This window comes from Balaenoptera borealis (assembly GCF_965194805.1).
Source record: "Balaenoptera borealis genome assembly, chromosome: 11".
Taxonomy (NCBI): domain Eukaryota; kingdom Metazoa; phylum Chordata; class Mammalia; order Artiodactyla; family Balaenopteridae; genus Balaenoptera; species Balaenoptera borealis.
Genome location: NC_138868.1, coordinates 45,701,958 through 45,724,489, shown reverse-complemented (window position 1 = coordinate 45,724,489; position 22,532 = coordinate 45,701,958). Strand labels below are relative to the sequence as shown.

General features: G+C 39.2%; 2 long non-coding RNA genes across 2 annotated transcripts in view; one reads left to right on the top strand and one right to left on the bottom strand.

Moving 5' to 3' along the window:
- LOC309605628 overlaps nucleotides 1–22,532 on the top strand; it is an 80,921-nt gene that overhangs the window by 11,383 nt on the left and 47,006 nt on the right. The gene's annotated exons all lie outside the window — the stretch shown is intronic.
- LOC309605622 overlaps nucleotides 1,309–22,532 on the bottom strand; it is a 72,820-nt gene continuing 51,596 nt past the window's right edge. Inside the window, exon 4 of the long non-coding RNA XR_014231444.1 lies at nucleotides 1,309–4,745. This is a non-coding gene — a long non-coding RNA (uncharacterized lncRNA). The remainder of the gene's footprint in view (nucleotides 4,746–22,532) is intronic.

Sequence of the window (22,532 nt, the reverse complement as noted above, 5' to 3'; positions counted from 1 at the left end):
ATTCTGGTGCTCTTGCAAGAGGGAGTGAGGGCACATCCTTCTACTCTGCCATCTTGAGCCAATCTCTGTTCTCTTTTCAAGTTATGTTTTCAATGGACTGTTCCAGAAATCTTCAAGTATACGGAAGATATAGAGCAGAACCATGACATTTGCATGTACATTATCTTGATTAAACTCTTGTTAACATTTTGCCATATTTACTTTAAGAGAAAGTTTTATATATGAAACACTTCAAATTGTAGACTTTTCTCTCCTAAATACTTCAGTATTCAGTATGCATCTCCTAAGAATAAGGTTATTCTTCTACATAATAATACCATTATCACACCTAAGAAAATGAATAATAACTTGCTAATATCATCTAATTTAAATTACATATTCAAATTTCCCCAGTTGTCCCCAACATAAATTTTTGAAATTAATACTTTAGAACCAGAATCCAATCAGAGTTAATGAACTGCATCTTGTTGTTATGGTTTTTAATCTCTCTTATTCTAAAAGAATCCCCTCACCTTTTTCTTTTAAGTTACATTGACATTTGAGTTGTCATGTAGAGTCTCATCTTCTGATTTGCCTGATCATATCCTTGTGGTGTCATTTAACTTTTTTTTAATATAGTTTTTGTTCCCTGTAAGCTGGAAATTAATTTTAAAGGCTTGATTATATTTGGTTAACAATTTTGGTAGAATGCTCACTTTTTTTTTGTTAATGGACAAATATCATTCCTTATTCCTTAATGGTTTGTCCTTTGAATTTCAACAATTCCTGTTTCTCCCTTTTTCTATCAAATAGCTTAGTTCTGGCAAAGCGCTTTTTTTTGGTTGTTGTTCCTACAGCTATGACTACTGAATGATTTCATCAACCCATTTTGGAGTCTTTTTCTTTGTATTCCAGTATAACAATCTTAATCTGCCCTGTGGCAATACACACGTCTCATGGGGAGAAATGGAGTACAAGGAAATGTAAATGAGAAAAGCACCTTGATTACAGTTTAAGAATTACTGTGCCATGCCTTTTTTTTTTTTTCTCATGAAACTTACAGTCTAATGCAAACGTGGGGGCAGATACTAGTCAAATAGTCACACAAATGAGTGATTAATTAAAACCAAGGCAAGGGCTTAGAAGGAAAGGAGAACAATTCTAAGAAAGCAATCCTAGGAGGACCTAGCCTGGATGGTGGGGCCAGAGAAGACTTCCTGGAGGATGAAACTGTGCCATGCCTTTAAAAAAGTTGTGGCGGACGAAGCTTCTGGAGCAGGTGAGAAGTCAGAGGAAGCAGAGGTCTTGCCCCCAAAGGTCTTGCCAAGGATAAGGCTCATTTTGTAGCCACTCATATTTTTTTCACAGCACCATCATCCTTAGCATTTTTTCTGTTGACTCGGATCTCAGAGATTAGTAGAAGGATAAATTAACTGTGAAATTCACCTTGATTCTGAATAGAGTCTTATAATAGTCTCTATCCTGTTGTGACTTTTCCAATAGTCTTGTGAAATCAGTAGGGAATAGACCATTTATTTCCATTCCAGAGGAAAAAGAATCAATTTTGAACTTTTTTTTTTTTCCAGTACAACAAATGTTTATTGAACCCTTATTGTACAAAGGAGTTGTACATAAAGTTAGCTTGAGCCCACATGTTGCTAATAGTGGGGAAGAAGACACATAAACAAATATCTTCCTTGTAAATGTCAGAGATAAGGTGTCAAGGGGTCAAAAATGAAGGGCTTGGGACTTCCCTGGTGGTGCAGTGGTTAAGAATCCGCCTGCCAATGCAGGGGACACGGGTTCGATCTCTGGTCCGGGAAGATCCCACATGCTGCAGAGCAACTAAGCCCATGCGCCACAACTACTGAGCCTGTGCTCTAGAGCCCTCGAGCCACAACTACTGAGCTCACGTGCCACAACTACTGAAGCCCGGGTGCCTAGAGCCCATGCTCCGCTACAAGAGAAGCCACTGCAATGAGAAGCCCACGCACCGCGATGAAGAGTAGTCCCCGCTCGCCACAACTAGAGAAAGCCTGCGCACAGCAACGAAGACCCAACGCAGCCAAAAATAAATAAATAAATAATAAATAAATAAATAAACAAACAATAATAATTTGTATGATGGTTTGAAAACATCAAAAAAAAAATATGAAGGGCTTATCTCAGCCTTCCTGGAGGAGATGAGGCTGAGCTAAGCCTTGAAGGATGAGCAAAAGTCAGATGCCAAATGGTGAGAGGAGCCTTTTTGGCTTGTTCACTGTGGTATTTCTAGCATCTAGCACATGGTAGACATTCAATCCAGTGCATTTATAAAAGAAATCTCAGCAGAGGAAATGTTATAAGCATGCGCGCGCACACACACACACACACACACACACACAAAGGCATGGGAAACTATAAATAGATCAGAGTTACCAGAAGATGAATCCTTACCCTTTATAGGGTCACAGACCCCTTTGAAAAATTAATGGAAGCCATGGACCTACTCCCTAGTAAAATAAATATACATTCAAAATTTTACAGATAATTTTAGAAGATATAGATATTCTCTAACCCCATCCATATTAAGAATCTATGCTGTAGAAAAAGAAAAGAAACAAACAAAAAAAGAATCTCTGTGGTAGGGAATTAGGAGCATTGAGGTTTTTAAAAACATATATTTGTTTTATTTTGTTTTGTTGTAAACTAGGGAATGACAAAACTGAAGATTTACTTTGGATGCATCATGAAGGGTGGGTTTAAGGGAGATAACATCGGAGGCTGGGCTAGGGAGCCAGGAATCTGAGAACCAGGGAGGTGAGAACAAAAATAGTGTGTCCAGGGCCACTTAGAGCACTGCTTCTCAAACTTTAACATGCATACAAAGCGCTGGGGTGCTATGGACTGAATGTTAGTGTCCCCCTAAAACTCCTGTGTTGAAATCTTAACCCCCAAGATGATGATATTAGGTGACCTTTGGAGTTGCTTAGGCCATGAGGGTGAAGCCCTCATGCAGGGGGTTAATGCCCTTATAAAAGAGATCCCACAGAGCTCCCTAACCCCTTCCAGCATGTCAGGACACAGCAAAAAGACAGTTGTCTATGAACCAGGAAGAGGGCTCCACCAGACAATGAATCTGCTAGTAACTTGATCTTGGACTTCCCAGCCTCCTAAACTACGAGCAATGAATTTCTGTTGTTTATAAGCCACCCAGTCTATGGTACTTTGTTATAGCAGCCTGAATGGACTAAGATACTATGCACCTTTTTAAAATGCAAATTCTGATTCAGTAGAGCTAGGATGGGACCTGAGATTCAGCACTTCCAACAAGGTCCCTGGTTACGTTGACGTTGCTGGTCCAGAGACCACACTTGGAGGAGTAAGGTTCTAGGGAGTCCCTAGGAGGAAGTGCCTTGATACTATCATGGTCTGTCCTCGGCTTTGCAAGCCCAGAGTAGTGTAATCTAAACCTCTCATCTGCAATTTTGAAATTCTAATGATCTGAAAACCAAAAGCACTTTTGTAACTCCTTTGGAGGCAAAACCTGAACTCACGTGAGGCTATTTATAATCCTATTTCCTATTTTGTATGAATATTCATGTTTTCATTCTAAAAATATTGATGTGTTTGATTATGGGAAGCTGCTTTAGACTCTGCTGGGGGGGTGATGTTATGTGAGGTACCTGATCATATCCTAGAATATAAAAAATTCCAAATTCTTGGGAATGTAAATTGGTGCAGCCACTATGGAAAACAGGATGGAGGTTCTTTAAAAAACTAAAAATAGAATTGCTGTATGATCCAGCAATACCATTCCTGGGTATCTATCCGGAGAAACCTCTAATTCAAAAAGATACATGCACCCCAATGTTCGTAGCAGCAGTATTCACAATAGCCAAGACATGGAAGCAACCTAAGTGTCCATCGACAGATGAATGGATAAAGAAGATGTGGAATATGTACACAGTGGAATACTAAGCCATAAAAAGATGAAATAATGCCACTTGTAGCAACATGGATGAACCTAGAGATTATCATACTAAGTGAAGTAAGTCAGAGAAAGACATATCATAAAATATCACCTATATGTGGAATCTAAAATATGATATAAATGAACTTATTTACAAAACAGAAACAGACTCACAGACATAGAAAACAAACTTATGGTTACCAAAGGGGAAACGGGGGGAGGGGGCAGGGATAAATTAGGAGTTTGGGATTAGTGGATACAAAGTACTATATATAAAATAAACAACAAGGTCCTACTGTATAGCTCAGGGAACTATATTCAACATCCTGTAATAAACCATAATGAAAAAGAATATATATATATATATATATATATATATATATATATGCATAACTGAATCACTTTGCTGTACACCTGTAGTAACATTGTAAATAAACTATACTTCAAAAAAAAAATTCCAGAAAGTTCCAAAAAGAAAAAAATGTTCCAAACTCTGAAACATTTCTGACTCAGAGTTTGTGGCAAGCTGGGGGATGCTTGTCCCATCCATTCCATAATCTTCCTTCTTCTTCTGGGAATTGTTCTCAATTTCATGGAGCTGGGCCTGAACCTGTCCTCCGGCTCCCAGCTCCCCCAATCAGTCACAGAGAATTTGATTAGGGTGGATATCTGACCCAAATCGGGCCAATCAGATTCTATCTGTGGGAATTTAGAATTGGGACTCACAGGTGCTTGTCTCCTTTGGCTGCTGGCGCTGAGGCAGGTGAGAGGTAGCCTTCTTCAGCTGCATGTCTGAGAAGCAGAGAAAGCTAATCTGTAGAGAGAAAAAAATGAAGCATGTGTGAGACAGAAACGAGGGGCAGCCTTGGGAATGCGAGATGCAGACCAACAGCAGGGGCAGCAGCTTCAATCCTGACTGCTTTCTGGTTTCTGGTTCTAGTCCTAATTGCCCTTTCTGCCCTTGAGTTCTGTGACACACCACCACCGTCTTGTAATAAATTCCTACATTGTGTTAATACTACCTAAAGTGGGTTTCATTGAATTGCCTTAACTAAGACAATAACATAACTATTTTTAGTGCAGGAAAAAAATTTTTAGACTCTGAGAATGGACATACAAATCAAATTCCCAAGAGAAGACTGATTTATTAATTTCCGTGCAGAGTAACTGCCAGTGGGACCAGAATACTCCCACTTACAGGTCAGCCTGTTCTTTCCCAGTGGGAAAATCTACATGGGAAGCCACATTATAATGAGAAGGCAGCTTGATGAGTGCAGATGAACCAGATAATTAGGGGATCTGAGCAGACTGTCTGCATGTGAGGATGGCCACAGGCACTTTTCCCCAGGTCCAGGATGTGCTGAACCTGCCGTGTGGTGTACAAGTGTGCACGTGCTAGGGCACACTTGGAAAACAGGCCACCTCACGAAAACCAGTTCACCCAACAGCCAGGTCAGCTAATGAGCCATTTACCTTAAATGAGTATTTGTTAAAACATTTCATGTGTGATGGAATGGTTTCCACAGCTTTCTGAGTATTTTTCCCCTAAGGCGACTGGTAACTGTTTTATGTTATATAGTTCTTTTCCATCTTTTTTCCTTTTCTTTTCCCTTTCTCTTCCCCTCCCTCTTCCCCTTCCTTCGTTCTTTCCTTCCTTCCTCCCCTCCTCCTTTCCTTCCTTTCCTTCCTTCCTCCCTTCCTCCTTCCCCCTCTCCCTCCTTCCTTTCTCTTCTACCCCTATTTCAAAGATAATTTTGCCCATTGGTTGAAGGTTGTCCACCTTCTCACCTTTATCCATGCTCCCTCCCCCCTCCCCCCTGCCCTTCATCTCCTAGATCCCAAGACTGGAGGTAGAGTCTTCAGAGGTGAGCTAATGAAGACCAGAAATAGTGTCCAAGAGAGAAAATGGGTGGAGTGAATCTAAACTAGACTGTGGGGTGGGGATGTTGGAGGGGGAGCTGAAGGTCAGGAACCAGACCCTCCAGGTGACTTGAAACACCAAGATCAAAGCAGCAGGAGCAGGACCTGTCAACAGGAAATCAAACCTGGAGTCCAGGATGGGACAAGACACTGGACTGAAGGGAGAACAGGCAGAAAGCAAGTGAGGAAATAATAACAGTTGTTCTGTATTTCCATTCCATTAACTATCTCAGACTTCTCTGTTTCTTTAAAATCATATTATGTGTCTTTTGGAAATTTTTGTGCAGTGTTGAATTTGCATAAATCTGGAGTTACTCAGCTCAGGGAGTGTTTTTACTTATGATTCATAGACTTTATCCCCTTTTTAAAACTTCTCCTTCCTGTTGCTTGTTGTCTGCTTCTCAGACATTTGTGTACTAGATTTCATTTTTAAGAAAATTACCCCAAATCCAGTGTTTATTGCTGTGTAGTGAGGCATTTCTGTGTTGACAGGGAGAGTGGAAAGAGGAGACAAGTTCATCAGAAACATATTAAGCTCTATTGCACTTTATATTTTGTGACATCTAAATGATGAAGTAACACTACTGGACTACAAATATTAACCCACATATTATTTTTAAAGCTTTTTAAAATCAAATAAAGTGAGTTTTAACCAAAAAACTTTGTTTCCACCATAAAAATGGTATATATTTGTATCTGCTTCCTGTTGCTGCTGTAACTAATTACCATAACTTAGTGGCTTAAGATAATGTAAATTTCTTTTTTTTTTTTGAGATTGTATGATTTTCTTTTTTAAAAAATTTGTATGGAAACACAAAAGACCCCGAATAGCCAAAGCAATCTTGAGAAAGAAAAAAGGAGTTGGAGGAATCAGGCTCCCGGACTTCAGACTATACTACAAAGTTACAGTAATCAAGACAGTATGGTACTGGAACAAAAACAGAAATATAGATCAATGGAACAGGACAGAAAGCCCAGAGATAAACCCATGCACATATGGTCACCTTATCTTTGATAAAGGAGGCAAGAATATACAATGGAGAAAAGATAGCCTCTTCAATAAGTGGTGCTGGGAAAACTGGACAGGTACATGTAAAATAATGAAATTAGAACACTCCCTAACACCATACACAAAAATAAACTGAAAATGGATTAAAGACCTAAATGTATAGCCAGACACTATCAAACTCTTAGAGGAAAACATAGGCAGAACACTCTATGACATAAATCACAGCAAGATCCTTTTTGACCCACCTCCTAGAGAAATGGAAATAAAAACAAAAATAAACAAATGGGACCTAATGAAACTTAAAAGCTTTTGCACAGCAAATGAAACCATAAACAAGACGAAAAGACAACCCTCAGAATGGGAGAAAATGTTTGCAAATGAATCAATGGACAAAGGATTAATCTCCAAAATTTACAAGCAGCTCATGCAGCTCAATATCAAAAATACAAACAACCCCATCCAAAAATGGGCAGAAGACCTAAATAGACATTTCTCCAAAGAAGATATACAGATTGCCAACAAACACATGAAAGAATGCTCAACATCATTAATCATTAGAGAAATGCAAATCAAAACTACAATGAGATATCACCTCACACTGGTCAGAATGGCCATCATCAAAAAATCTACAAACAATAAATGCTGGAGAGGGTGTGGAGAAAAGGGAACCCTCTTGCACTGTTGGTGGGAATGTATATTGATACAGCCACTATGGAGAACAGTATGGAGGTTCCTTAAAAAACTAAAAATAGAACTACCATACAACCCAGCAAACCCACTACTGGGCATATACCCTGAGAAAACCATAATTCAAAAAGAGTCATGTACCACAATGTTCATTGCAGTTCTATTTACAATAGCCAGGACATGGAAGCCTAAGTGTCCATCAACAGAGAATGGATAAAGAAGATGTGGCACATATATACAATGGAATATTACTCAGCCATATAAAGGAACGAAATTGAGTTATTTGTAGTGAGGTGGATGGACCTAGAGTCTGTCATACAGAGTGAAGCAAGTCAGAAAGAGAAAAACAAATATCGTATGCTAACACATATATATGGAATCTAAAAAAAAAAAAAAAATGGTCATGGAGAACCTAGGGGCAAGATGGGAATAAAGATGCAGATCTACTAGAAAATGGACTTGAGGACACGGGGAGGGGGAAGGGTGAACTGGGACAAAGTGAGAGAGTGGTAGTGTATATATGGACATATATACACTACTAAATGTAAAGTAGATAGCTAGTGGGAAGCAGCCACATAGCACAGGGAGATCAGCTCCATGCTTTGTGACCAGCTTGAAGGGTGGGATAGGGAGGGTGGGAGGGAGGGAGATGGAAGAGGGAAGAGATATGGGGATATATGTATATGTATAACTGATTCAATTTGTTATAAAGCAGAAACTAACACACCATTGTAAAGCAATTATACTCCAATAAAAACGTTAAAAATTTTTTTATTATAGTTGATTTACAATGTTGTGTTAGTTTCTGCTGTACAGCAATGTGTATCAGTTACACATATACATATATTCACTCTTTTTTAGATTCTTTTCCCATATAGGTCATTACAAAGTACTGAGCAGAGTTCCCTGTGCTATAGAGTATGTCCTTATTAGTTGAGATAACGCTAATTTATTATCTTACAGATATAGAGATCAGAAATCCTAAAATTAAGGTGTTAGCAGGGCTGTGCTTCTTCCGGAGGCTCTAGGAGAAAATCTGTTTCCTTGCCTTTTCCAGCTTCTAGAGGTGGCCTGCATTCTTTGGCTCACAGTCCCTTCCTCTATCTCCAAAGCCATCAGTGAAGCATCTTCAAATCTCTCCCTGACTACAACCTCTGCTACTGTTATCATATTGCCTTCTTTCTCTAACACTACTGCCTTCCTCTTACAAGACTTATGTGATTACATTGGACCACATAATCCAGGATAAGCTCCCTATCTTGAGATCCTTAATTTAATCACATCTACAATGCCCCTTTTACTGGGTAAGGTAACATATCCACTGGTTCTGGGGATAAGGATATGGACATCTTTGGGGAGTCTATAGAAATACTCATTTATACTATTTGGCCTACCATAATAATCACTCATAGGCATTAATAAAATACATTTCAGAAAAATAGAAAAATATAATTCATGGCTCAACTACTGAAAGGTAAACACAATATTTCCTTCCATCTTTTTTTAAATGAACAGTTTTACATAGTTATGATCATGCAATGTATATGTATGTATACAATTTGAAACCCTGTTTCTTCACTAAATATTATATCATAGTCCATTTTCCATGTTAGTACCTAGCCTGGGCAAACAGTTTTATTGACTACATAGTATTCCATTGAGTGAATATACCATATTTTACTTAAGCCTTTTCTTATTGTTTGGAAATTAGAAGTTGTTTTTAATTTTTAAATATTATAAATAACTCTGTGACAAGTATTTTTGCTCATAAAGATTTTTGTGTTTATGTTTTTCCTTGGGGATAGATTCCAGACATGGAATTACTTTATCAAAGTCTTTTTACAGCAAATGTTTTTCAAAGAGTTTATATAAAATTTCAGAGCCATCAAGATATATATTAGTACCCATTTTACTATATTCTCACCAGCACCAAACAAAACAACAATCACAATAATAACTTTGCCAATCAGGTAGGTAGAATAGATAACTTACTTTTGTTTTAATTTGCATTCATTTGTTTACAAGGGAGAGTGAACATTTTCTCATGGTGTTATTTGACAGTTATTATTCTTCTTTGATTAATTATTGATTCAGGCCTTTTACATTTGGGGGTCAAAGTTTTTTTTTTTAATTTTATTTATTTATTTTTGGCTGTGTCGGGTCTTCGTTGCTGCACGCAGGCTTTCTCTAGTTGTGGCGAGCGGGGGCTACTCTTCGTTGCGGTGCACGGGGTTCTTATTGCGGTGGCTTCTCTTGTTGCGAAGCACGGGCTCTAGGCACGCAGGCTTCAGTAGTTGTGGCTTGTGGGCTCTAGAGTTCAGGCTCAGTAGTTGTGGCTCACTGGCTTAGTTGCTCCGCGGCATGTGGGATCTTCCTGGACCAGGGCTCGAACTCGTGTCCCCTGCATTGGCAGGCAGATTCTTATCTACTGTGCCACCAGGGAAGCCCTCAAAGTATTTTTAAAATTAACTTGTCTAATATCTATACATTTTAAAAGTTTATTTAATGTTTGTGATATTTGCTATAATTATTTTCTCTTGTCTCATTTCTATACTTTGTAAGTTTTAAATTTGTACATAGTCTAACCTATCCATCCTTTTTTCCACCTTTTTCTTTGCTTCTTTAAAAGTCCTCCTGTCCCTGCAGCAACATGGAAGGACCTAGAGATTCTCATACTAAGTGTAGTAAGCCACAGAAAGACAAATACCATAGGATATCACTTATATGTAGAATTAAAAAAAAAAAAAAGATACAAATGAACTTATTTACAAAACAGAAAGAGACTCATAGACATAGAAAACAAACTTATGGTTACCAAAGGGGAAAGTTGGGGGAGGGATGGATTAGGAGTATGGGATTAACAGATACACACTACTGTATATATACTGAATCACTGTGCTACACACTGAAACTAACACGATGTTGTAAATCAGCTATACTTCAATTTAAAAAAAAGCTAGGCTAGTTTATTCTAAGAGACTGGCAAGGGTCAGTCAGGACAACCTCTAATTTGAGCCTAAATGCCAATCTGTAAGTTGGTGGCCTAACTGTATATATGAAGGAAGGAGCACAAAATGTGTCCTGGGCTGAGCATGTGAAGACAAAGAGTCAAGCCTTACTTTAAAATTAAATGTTGTTATTTTTATTTCAGTGAATTAAAAGATACTTTTATTGTTTGCAAAAAATCCTCCTGTCCCAATGGTTAAATACACAGTACATTTAATATTCTTCTAGTTTTTCTTATGGTTTAAAAGTGTCTCTTTAATCCATCTGGAATTTATGTTGGTATGAAATCTATGGAGAGGATATCACTACGTAAGTCCCCTACATACGAACCTTCAAGTTGCAAACTTTCAAAGATGCAAACATGCGTTCCATCAACGTCAGGCGTGAGTGAAATTGCAGCTTGCCCCCGTTTCCTATTGCTGAGGTTCCTTCAGCTCTACCATCTCCCACTTCCTCTCCCTCCTCCAGTCAGTAACTCATCTTGCCTGTTCACTCGATGCCAGCCCCTGTATGCCAGCTGTTGTACTGTACTACTGTACTTTTCAAGGTACTGTATGTAAGATTAAAAATGTTTTATTTTTTGTATTTGTTTGTTTTTTATGTATTATTTGTGTGAAAAGTATTATAAACCTATTACAGTACAGCACTATGTAGCCAACTGTGTTAGTTTGGTACCTAGGCTAACTTTGCTGGACTTACAAATTGAACATACGAACGCGCTCTTGGAAAAGAACACTTTCGTATGTAGGGGACTTACTGTACCTGCTAAAATTCTACCCAGAGGAGGGGGCCTGATTTGCACTTCTGAGTTCTTTGCACTGAGCTGCCTTTTCCCTCTTCACTGAAAAGAAAGAAAAGTGGTGACAGAAAGGTGTGAAATGCTATGTTGTTTTCCTAGTCATAGGGAATAATCTCCCCCTTTTCTGAATATGTCCAAACTTCTCCAAATATTCTCACCTTCTGATTAGTATTTAAGCTTAAAATTGAAACAAGTAGCTTTAGATAAATTGGCTTAAATATATTGAAAGTACTCAAAAGTGGGCAAATAGAAAAAAAAAAGTCAAACTTTTAAAAAGCAATGGAAACCATTCTATCAGACATAAAATATTGTATATTTGATAAATATAAATTCTGGATGAATGGGTTTAGGTAAGTTAAGCAAGAGCTGACAATCTTTCCTCTGGACAATAATTAGACCAGCACTGTCCAGTGGAAATAAAATGTGGGCCACACATGGAATTTTAAGCTTTCTAGTAGCCACATTAGAAAAGTAAAAAGTAGCAGGTGAGGTTAATCTAAATAATGTCTTTTATCTAAACCAATATATCTGAAATGATATCATTTCAACACACAATCTATGTTAAAATTCTTGAGATAGTTTATATTCTTTTTTTCATACTAAGTCTTTAAAGTCCAGTGTTTATGTTCCACTTATGGTACATCTCAATTTGGATTAAACTCATTCCAGATGCTCATTAGCTGTGGGGCTAGTGGCCGTTCTCTTGGATAGAGCAGCTCTGGACACAGTGACACATTTTGGCTGCTGGACTTTTTTCCTACACTCCATGCTGAACAACCTTTAAAAAATGTCTTTTTTCAGGGCCGAATATAGTTGATTAGCTTTTGGTATCATTTGGTTACAACTATTTTAAACATAACCCTTCTCACATACAGATGGTCAATAGGCACTTGAAAAGATGCTCATCATCGCTAATTATTAGAGAAATGCAAATCAAAACTACAATGAGAAAAAAAAAAAAAAAAAACTACAATGAGGTACCACCGCACAACGGTCAGAACGGCCATCACTAAAAAGTCAACAAATAGGGAATTCCCTGGTGGTCCAGTGGTTAGGACTCTGTGCTTTCACTGCTGAGGGTGTGGGTTCAATCCCTGGTTGGGGAGCTAGGATCTCATATGCCGCGCAGCGTAGCCAAAAAAAAAATTGCTGCAGAGGGTGTGGAGAAAAGGGAATCCTCCTACATTGTTGGTGGGAATGTAAATTGGTGCTGCCATAGCAATTCCACTCCTGTGCATATATCTGGAAAAAACTATAATCCAAAAAGATACATGCACTCCTATGTTCATAGCAGCACTATTTACAATAGCCAAGACTTGGAAACAACCTAAATGTCCAAGGACAGATGAATGGATAAAGAAGATGTGGTATATGTATGCAACAGGATACTACTTAGCCATAAAAAATAATGAAATAATGCCATTTGTAGCAACATGGATGGACCTACAGATTATCATACTAAGTGAAGTAAGTCAGGAAGAGAAAGACAAATACCATATGATATCCCTTATATGTGGAATCTAAAATATGACATGAATGAACTTTTCTATGAAACAGAAACAGACTCACAGGCCTAGAGAACAGACTTGTGGTTGCCAAGGGGGAGGGGTGGATTGGGATTTTGGGATTAGCAGATGCAAACTATTATATATAGATTGGATAAACAACAAGGTCCCTATAACACAGGGAACTATATTCAATATCCTGTCATGAACCATAATGGAAAAGAAAAAGAACATAACTCTTCTCGAAAGAACTTGGGTGTTTCCCAATCTCTGCAGCCCTGGTTTATAGACAACCTCTTGGTCACTCTTTCCATCTCTCTGACTCTTTCTCCCTCAGCCTCTTACCTCCCACTCATCCCCCTCCATTTTCAGAATAAAAATAGCTTTATTACTTTTTTCTGATTAAAAAAGTAATAATTATGTTTATTGTAAAAAAGGAAAGAATCAGGCACTCAGAAGGAAAAAACAAAGAAAGTGGAAATCAATTTTAGCTTATTACAGAAAGATAACCCATTAATTGCATTTAGGTAGCTCTTTTTTCAGTATTGCAAATATACATTTATGAAAACAGAATCATACAGCATATGCTATTTCACTTTGCCCTTCACAAATAATATATCACGGATATACTTGTGTTCAGAAATATGAATTGACCTCATTGTTCTTCATGGCTGCACAGCAGCGTTCCATATATGTATTTACCATGTTTATGTAACTGACCTCCTAGTGTTAGACATTTGGGTCATTTCCAACTTTTCACTCTTGCAACTAGTACATCAGAGAACATACTTATACGTATCTCTTTGCATAAGTGTTTCATAATTTTCTAAGAAGACATTTCTAAATTGGGTTAAATTTTGATAATTTGAATGATAATATGTACCTGGTAGTAGCTCCTTGCCTCCAAGATGTGCCAGTCATGAGAGAAGCCACAGATAGTCCTGTTCTCCTGCTGGGTAAATGATAGGTTTGCACTTCCTTATCCAGGGAAAGGGTTAGATTGTCCTTCAGAAAGCTTATGCAATTTACATTTTTATAACAGAGTGTGAGAATATTTGTCATCCTGTATCTTCACTGGCACTGGGTATTAGCAATCCTTCCTAATCACATCCATTTTACTTTGAATCTTCCTAATTTTGCTTGTAAAGTTCTAGAAGTACTTTGACATTGATTGTAACATATGGAGAGGTTCAAAGTTTTGAGAGAATTAAATTACATGCTGAATATCTCTAAATGACTTCATGTAAGTAAGAGGGGCTACCTTGGTGCATCAAACAGGGTGGGCTTGGTTGTGCTGAAGTAAGGAGCAACTCAAAACCTATTTCTCGTTCATGATCCATATTCAGTGCAGTTCACCAGGGGAGTTTTTTTCATGATAGACACCAGGCAATTCAGGCTGACAAGAGACCCAATCTTGTGTCTAGAATCACCTCGTCAGGTAGAAGGGGACCTAACAAATCACGCTCTGGCTCTTGAAGCTTCCACCTCACCAGATACAAGGCACTTCACCTCACATTTCATTTCCCAAAGCAAACTACAAGAATACACCCCACTTCCAAAGCGATAGGGAAGCACAAACCCATCATATACCCAACAGGAGAACAGGGCTATCTGTGACCTTCCCTAATGCTTGGCACATCTTGGAGGAAAGGAGCTACTACCAGTACATACTCTTATTCAAATGTCACAGATAAAAAACCTGAGAGTTAGTTTAAGAAATAGCTCAAGATCACTTAGCAGGTAAGTGGCAGTGCTGAGACTGTAGTTTAGGTGTGTATAACTTAAAACACGCGCTCTTGGTACCACATTAACCTCTTAGGAGCACCTGCAACATTTCCAAAAAGAAGTCCAGCTTTCGGGACATACATCTCTTTGGAGTCATCCCTGGAGCTGTTTTCATGCTCCTTGCTTTCTCAGTTGGCACATCAAACATGTCACTGTGCCTAGTCCTTCGTAGGCCTTCCTGCTTCCCATCTGACAAACTCTGCTCAGGGTCAGTTCTCCTGTGTGGCCATAGTTCTGCAAAAGTGCCCACTGTGATGTCCTTCTCCTAAGGCATACACTTTGGTCCATCATTTGTAAATATAGCAGTATCATTGCTTTGGGGATGTTTTCTTGCAAATACCCTATGCTCTGATCATGTTTCAGTTCAAAAGAGGTCCAAAGAACATTGTTTTGGACAACTGTGCAAGTCTTGATAATTTACAAGTGTCTTGTCTGTGCACATTTTCTTTTATTTCTTGGCTGCGTTGGGTCTTTGTTGCTACGTGCAGGTTTTCTCTAGTTGTGGCAAGCAGGGGCTACTCTTCTCTGTGGTGTGCGGGCTTCTCATCTCGGTGGCTTCTCTTGTTGTGGAGCACAGGCTCTAGGCACGTGGGCTTCAGTAGTTGCAGCACGCAGGTTCAGTAGTTGTGGCATGTGGCTTCAGCAGTTGTGGCTCACAGGCTCTAGAGCGCAGGCTCAGTAGTTATGGCGCACGGGTTTAGTTGCTCTGCGGCATGTGGGATCTTCCCGGACCAGGGATCGGACCTGTGTCCCCTGCTTTGGCAGGCAGATTCTTAATCACTGCACCACCAGGGGAGTCCCTGCATTTTGTTTTTGGACAATAATATTCTGGGGGAAGGAAACTAAAATTTCTTGGGAACCTATTGAGTGCCAGGCACTGTTCTAAGCATTTTCATATATTTTTATCCTCATTTATTCTTCATAACAACACTCTGAGGGAGGGATTATTATTCAGGAATATAACTATCCAATCAAAGAGGATGATTAAAGTAAAAAAAAGACATCTGGTCTCGGATTTCTGAATAGGGATAATAACACTTTCTTTATCATGTCTTCCTTTAATTACTCTCATGGGGAGTTTTTCAGCTTCTGCAGTATATTTATAATTTCTAAAAGGTGTGTTTGACCATCCCTGTAGGATTGGAAATGGGTATTAAGGTTGCAAATAAAAAAACTCAACCTATCCAGGCTTAAGCAATAAAAGGGGAATTTATTGGCTTATGCAACTAAAAAGCACAAGGATAGACAGAGCTTCAGGTATAGTTTGACCCAGAAGCTTGATACTAGGTCCAAATCTCACTCTGTTTCTTGGTACTGGTTCTCCTTATATTGGCTTCATCTTCAGACTCTAAGTGGTGGAGAAGAAGGTTTTTGGTAGCCTTTTGTCCTCCTAGATTTAAGTCCAGTAGAAAAGAGCATGTGTTTCTCTCTCAGGAGTCCCACAGAAGTTTTATTGCATTTCACTGGCTATGTTTAGGTCGAAGTTTATCCCTTAAGCAATTACTATGGGGTGGGGACTGTGATACTGTAATTGATCAGGTCTGAGTTTATGTCCGTCCCTGAAATTAGGGATTAGTCACCTTGCCCTTTGCACAGGGACTTCATGAGAGTGAGGGTGGGTTCCAGAGAGGAAAATCAGGGAGCAGTTGCCAGAAGAAAGTTATATGCGTGCTGCATAGTGAAAACAGCTGATACCCAGTACAAACAGTGCTTTAAAATTGTCCACCCCCTTTTCGACCCCTTAGAATAATTTACAGTATAAAAAGGTTTTCATGTTATACAAGCTTAGCTCACAAGTTTACTTTGAGGATAAAGAAAAGTGTTCTTTAGAAGATACACATTTATCTAATAATCACTATGAAACATGAAAACTTTATATTTTTCCTCAGCTATCAGAAAGCTTAAAGCTGTGTTAGTGTTCAATTACAGAGAGTTTCTCTTCCCAAATTCTTGCTACAGTTATTTAGCTTATCTTTTTAAAAAGTAACTTCTTTTTACTTAAAACGAAAAGAAAAAAACATATTCTTGCAGAAAAATTAGAGAATACAGAAAAAAACAGGGATAATCATTTTTCTATCTTTTTTCCTTGCGTTTATGCCATAAATTCTTTTCATGTGCAAAATTGGGATAATGCCATGCATACAACATAACTTTTTTCATTTAACAATATATTGTGAATATTTTGCCATATTTTAAGATATTATTATATGTGATTTTTAACGATTGCTTAGTATTCTCCCAACGGATGTACCACAATTTACTTACAAATGTGTCCCAACATTTTTTCCCCTGTTATATAATATAGCAATGGACATCTGGCGCTGTGTACAGCTGCAGTTAATTCCTTAGGATAAATTTTAGAAGTGGATTTGTTCCCCAGAAAAGCTGTACCGCCATATACAATTTTCATAGACAATTTTTTTTTCCATAGCTGGCAGAGAAGTAAAAGAAATATCAGTAGTTTATTGCTACTTTGCACAAGAACACTAAGCTATATCCATTTAGTAGTTTCCCGGGAAAGGTCACCTGATTGACTCTTGAGCTGTTCTTGAAAAGTCATTTGGCAGTTCTAATTTTCCATCTGCTTTCTCAGTTAGTGGGCAAAAGGCATTTTTTCCCAGATGACTATTGCTATCCTGTTTTGAAGTCATATGAGGCCATTAGTGCTTTATGACCACCGTTTAGAGGGAGCACCCTACAAAGGCTGCGAAAATTCTCAGGATACAAGTCAGAGCAGACTTCCTGGAGGAGGCAAGTCTTCAGTGGGGAACTGTATTTGGGTAGCATCAAGTAGGCACAGGAGGAGCAGATTGTATCTACTTCGTAGGGACAAAGACCGTTTGGAGCACCTTGCCATAAACCAGCATAATATAAAACCACTGGTACACAAAAGGAATAAAACTGCAAACCTATGCCATTTTCCCGTCAGTGAACAACATGCTTTTTTGACCAACAGTTTATCCTCCTAAGAAGCTTCTGTTTAGAGTGTTGCCAGTATCAGCTATGTACCTTCTATGGGCTAGGCTGACCTGCATTCTTTTTATTAAGGAATGAGATGACTATTTTAGGACATTTAAGAGCTGGAGACTAGTGAAAGGGATATTCTTTGTTTACTTTCATTCTCTATAGAAAGCATTGCTGAGCAACATTCAGATGTGACCTGTGTTGTTTTGCAGCTCTTTACCCAAAGTGGGGTTGTTCTGGAAGTCTGAGTAGTCTAGGACCCCCTGGCTGGAATGGTCCACTTGGTCTTAGGGAGTGAAGACAGAAGTCATTTGCCTGCAGCTCTTGGCCAAGTCCTCGGAACACTATCAAGCTCCTTTGGCTACTACCCCTGGGGAACAAAATGGAGTGTTCCTCTGTTTGATGTAGGCAGTCCCAGCGGGGAGGCTTTCTCTACCCTTAACAAGAATATTTAAAGGACAAGTGAACATAATTTTTGGACACAGAGAAATTATTACAGAAAATTTGCATCCATTTCATGTTCCACTGGTTACAAGAAGCATAGTCTTCTGGAGGGGTACCCACAGACTTGGTGTGACTTAAGCATGAGGGTCAATTACAACTGTTTAATCCCAATGGTTTCCCATGAGAAGGAAGAAACTATCATTAACTGCATGAGGAGTGTTAGGGGGTGTTGGGTCCATCAAGCAGAACTTGTTCAGGACCTTCCAGCCCTTTTACATCAGGTTAAGCCAGTAACTGAAGAAACACCAAATACTTTCACTTGAATTGGAAGTGCTCCAGAAATATTGCTGCTAGTGAGTCATGCAAAGGTGTAGTCAGAAAGCAATTCCAGACAGGTGGGAAGGAGAGGCTTTGGAATACTCCATGGTTTGAAGTTCCCCTGGGATAAATATCTAGCCTGAGACCAACAGTAGTGGCACCAGCCTTGTGTTCTGGACTCTGTGGAATCTCTCAAGAGCCAACTAAGTCCAGCCCTAAAGCTCCTGGTAAAGATGACCCCTGGAGAAAAAAGTGAACACACATGGGCTGCAGACTGAGCAGCCTGCAAAATAAGTCCTTGTTTGTCTTTGAGGTCCTCATGCTAAGGAGGGGACCTCTGTGCTGTTTGTTCCTGCCATAGCACCTGGCCTGCAGCAGTTGTCAACATGTGCTGGAAGGATGAACGGATGGGTGAGGGAGGCTAGGCAAGAGCAGTTCCAACCGCCTCTGGTCCTGCCTGCCCGGTCTTCACGCATGCGTGCGCAGCGCTGTACCTTAGCAATGAAGGACGACGTGACAGAGGCCGCGGTAGAGCACAGAGGTGATGAGCTTGGGATTTGGGGTCAGACACATCTGGGACCTAATCCTAGCTCTGCCACTTGTTCACTGTGTGACCTCAGACCAGTTACTTGATCTTTGACTTTCGTTTCCACACATAGAAAATGGATATAATAAAATCTTCCTCATTTGGCTATCAGGAGAATAAAATAAGATAATGCCTTTAAAACATTTAGCTAAGTCCCTGACACACAGTAAATGCTCAATGGGCCCATCTGGGATTCTTTGCATCTGTAGATGCAATGCTATAAACCCAGAGAGTTAGCCTGGGGGGCACGGCACACGTCACTCTTTCTAGAGGGTGTGGCATGGTGGGTTCTGGACCCTGTGGTGTCAGCCAGTGTACAGTACTGGCACTCAGGGTTATTGTCATGTGTGTGGGCCACGAATCATGAGTGAAAGGCTCTGAGGCCACATGTGTGGGGATGAGGTCAGAGCTAGACTTGATAGAGTCACACTGAGCCAGAAGCAGATCTGCTTGATTCTCTGGATAAGAGTTATAACTGATATCATAGAAGATGAGAGGTGGAAGGGATCTTCAGCTGGGTTTAGCCTGGGTCTGAAATTTGATGGGGCTTCCTCATCAATCAAGGCATGTGTCTGCTCAGCAGGGATGGACCCTCCCTGTCCAGCGCATTTATAGGGCCATCATGACTGTTAAATTTGATTCAGGCAAGATGCACCACTGGGTAAATTTTATTGTGAGATCTCCATGCCAGGAGCTCATACAATCTGTCATCTGAGAAAGCCCCAGAACATTGAGATAAGAGCCAAGTTTTGCCCTGTCAGAGTGATGATTGTGTTTGTGAAATTTTAATTGCTCAGGCATGACTGATGGTGCTGTGAGTGATTACTGAATTACACCTTTGGTAATCAGTCGTTCACGCAACAAACACCATTTTCCGTCTTTGCTTTCCCCTTAGGTGAAACTGTAGCAGTGACAGATCACTTATTTGGGCCCACAATGTGCCAGGAGCATGGCACGCTTCTATGCAGGCTTTTTCCTCCTGCTTGCTTCCATACACAAAAGTGACTCTACATATGAATCCCAGGAGGTTTGGTGGCTCTTTAATATTGCCAGACCTACCTTTTAAAGAGTGAGGTTACTCGAATTCCAGCATAGAGGCTGGATTCAAATGCTGAGCAGGAACACTTGAGAGAAGATGCATATTGTAGCTATTGTTTAGCATCTTTGTGCATGAACTATTCTTATTATCAGATAAAGGAATAATTAAATAGCAGCCACGGTAGCTATGACCACTCAGTGGAGCTCATGGTAATAAATACACTTTGAGATCAAATCCCAGTGCCCCTGTGTACGGTACATAAGTCTCTCAGAGTCACTCTTTCTCCAAGGAGTCAGCATGATATGGTGAATGCTGCGTTCTGACCTGGAAGTTGGGATACTGGGGTTCAAAATTCTGGCTCTGTCACATACCTGCCAAGTGACTCTGTGAAAGCTGCTGCTTCCTTGTCTGCAGAACAAGGGGGCAGTCCTTAGAGTTACTCCCAGTTCCAACATTCTAGGAGACTGAGCTAGCTTGGAGGGTCATTTAGAAATAGGGAAACAACGTAACAACTGTTCAAATTAGGGTATCCATGGTAACTCTGAGCAGGGGTCACAGACATTTGGCACTGGATAGCGAAATCTCAGAGCTATGGAACTCAACTCAAGTGCAAAGTCCCTAGAACCACTCAATTGTCACAAGTTTTTAATGTGAAATTCTTTAATGGACACTTCCATGATATTGGTGGATAATGACTTTGATTAAATTAATGCTCTTTGAAATCTATTTGCAAACTCTAGTCGCTTATTATTTTTCATTATTATTAGTAGGAAGAAAACAGCATCAACTATGTATTCAGTGCTTATGATATATTAAGCACTTTTTACACTGTGCTAAGCATTACCTCATTAGATCTTCCCAATAACTCTATTATTGCCCCCATTTTACAGATGAGAAAACTAAGGCTCAGAGAGGTTCAGAGGCTTTTCCAAGTTCCCATCATTAGTAAATGGATGCAGTAGGATTTGAATCTGGCTCATTCTGACTTCAAGTCCACACTCTATTTTTTTCTTTTTTTTATGGCTAGAAATCTAGAGTTTTGTATCACATATGAACAGCATCATTATAATCAACACGCATTTGCAAACTGTCAGCTGTGGGCAGAAGGCAGGGGAGGAGAAATCAAATTTAGTCCTTGCCTTTAAGATCTTCAAATCTAGGAGATGGAGCATGCCTGTAAATGATACAACAGTATAAGGCAATGAGTGGTATTGATTGTTAAAACTGGAAGGGCTCAGAGGCAGGAAAAGTCCCTGAGGATTCTGAAAAAGCTTTATTGACAAACTGGGACTTCATTTGGATCCTAAAGAATGGAGGCTGAAAATACCTTGGGAAAGCAGAGAGAAGAAAGATACTGGAGGCAGGTGGAAGTGTAAGAGCAAAGACCTAGAGATGGGAATGTACTTGGTATGTTCTAAGAACATTGGGTAGGTGTGGCTACCTGACACTAGCATAAGCTTTGGGGAGCAAGAAGGAAGCTTGGCCACCAAGTAAGGACTCAATCTCCTCTGTGAAGACAGTTCCCCTAAGCAGGTGCACATATACTGGGTGTGTCTTCTTTGTAAAGCAAGAAATGAATGACTTCTATAGAGATATTAGATTGTTTCTCCTACATAAAAATACTGACTCAGATAGTTAGAGAAATTTTGCTAATGAACAAGCACCCACTTAGAGGATATTTGTAAATCTCATCCAAGACTCTAACATTTGCTTGGTTACACTAATGAAGCAAATTAATAAGCTGTCTTTCACACTGCTCATGTTAAATGCTTATGCATTTATTGACAGGAATTGGAAGCAAACAGAATGACTAAAAAAGCTGTGTTAGGATGGTGGCATTATGGGTGATTTTCTTTTCCTCTTTAAACTTGACTTTAAGATTACTGTTAAATACTGACTTTTTTTTCAATGAGCCCAGTCATGTTGGCATCCTAAGGAAATTTCTGAATTGAATATTAACTAAGTTATTTGCAATTTTTAGTGACCAGAAATTCTGATTTTAAAAATAGATGGATTGGAAGAATTAATATTGTTAAAATGGCCATACTACCCAAAGCAGTATACAGATTTTATGCTATCCCTATCAAAATATCCATGACAGTTTTCACAGAACTAGAACAAATGAATAATCCTAAAATGTATATGGACTCACAGAAGACCCTGAGTAGCCAAACAATCTTCAGAAAAAAGAACAAAGCTGGAAGTATCACACGCCCTGACTTCTGACTATACTACAAAGCTACAGTCATCAAAACAGTATGGTAATCGCACAAAAACAGACACAGAGATCTGTGGAACAGAATAGAGAGCCCAGAAATAAACCTACACACTTATGGTCAATTAATCTTCAACAAAGGAGGAAAGAATATACATTGGAGAAAAGACTGTCTCTTTAATAAATGGTGCTGGGAAACCTGGATAACTACATGTAAAAGAATAAAATGAGAACATTTTCTCACACCATATACAAAAATAAACTTAAAATGAATTAAAGATCTAAATATAAGACTGGAAACCATAAAAATCCTACAAGAAAAGA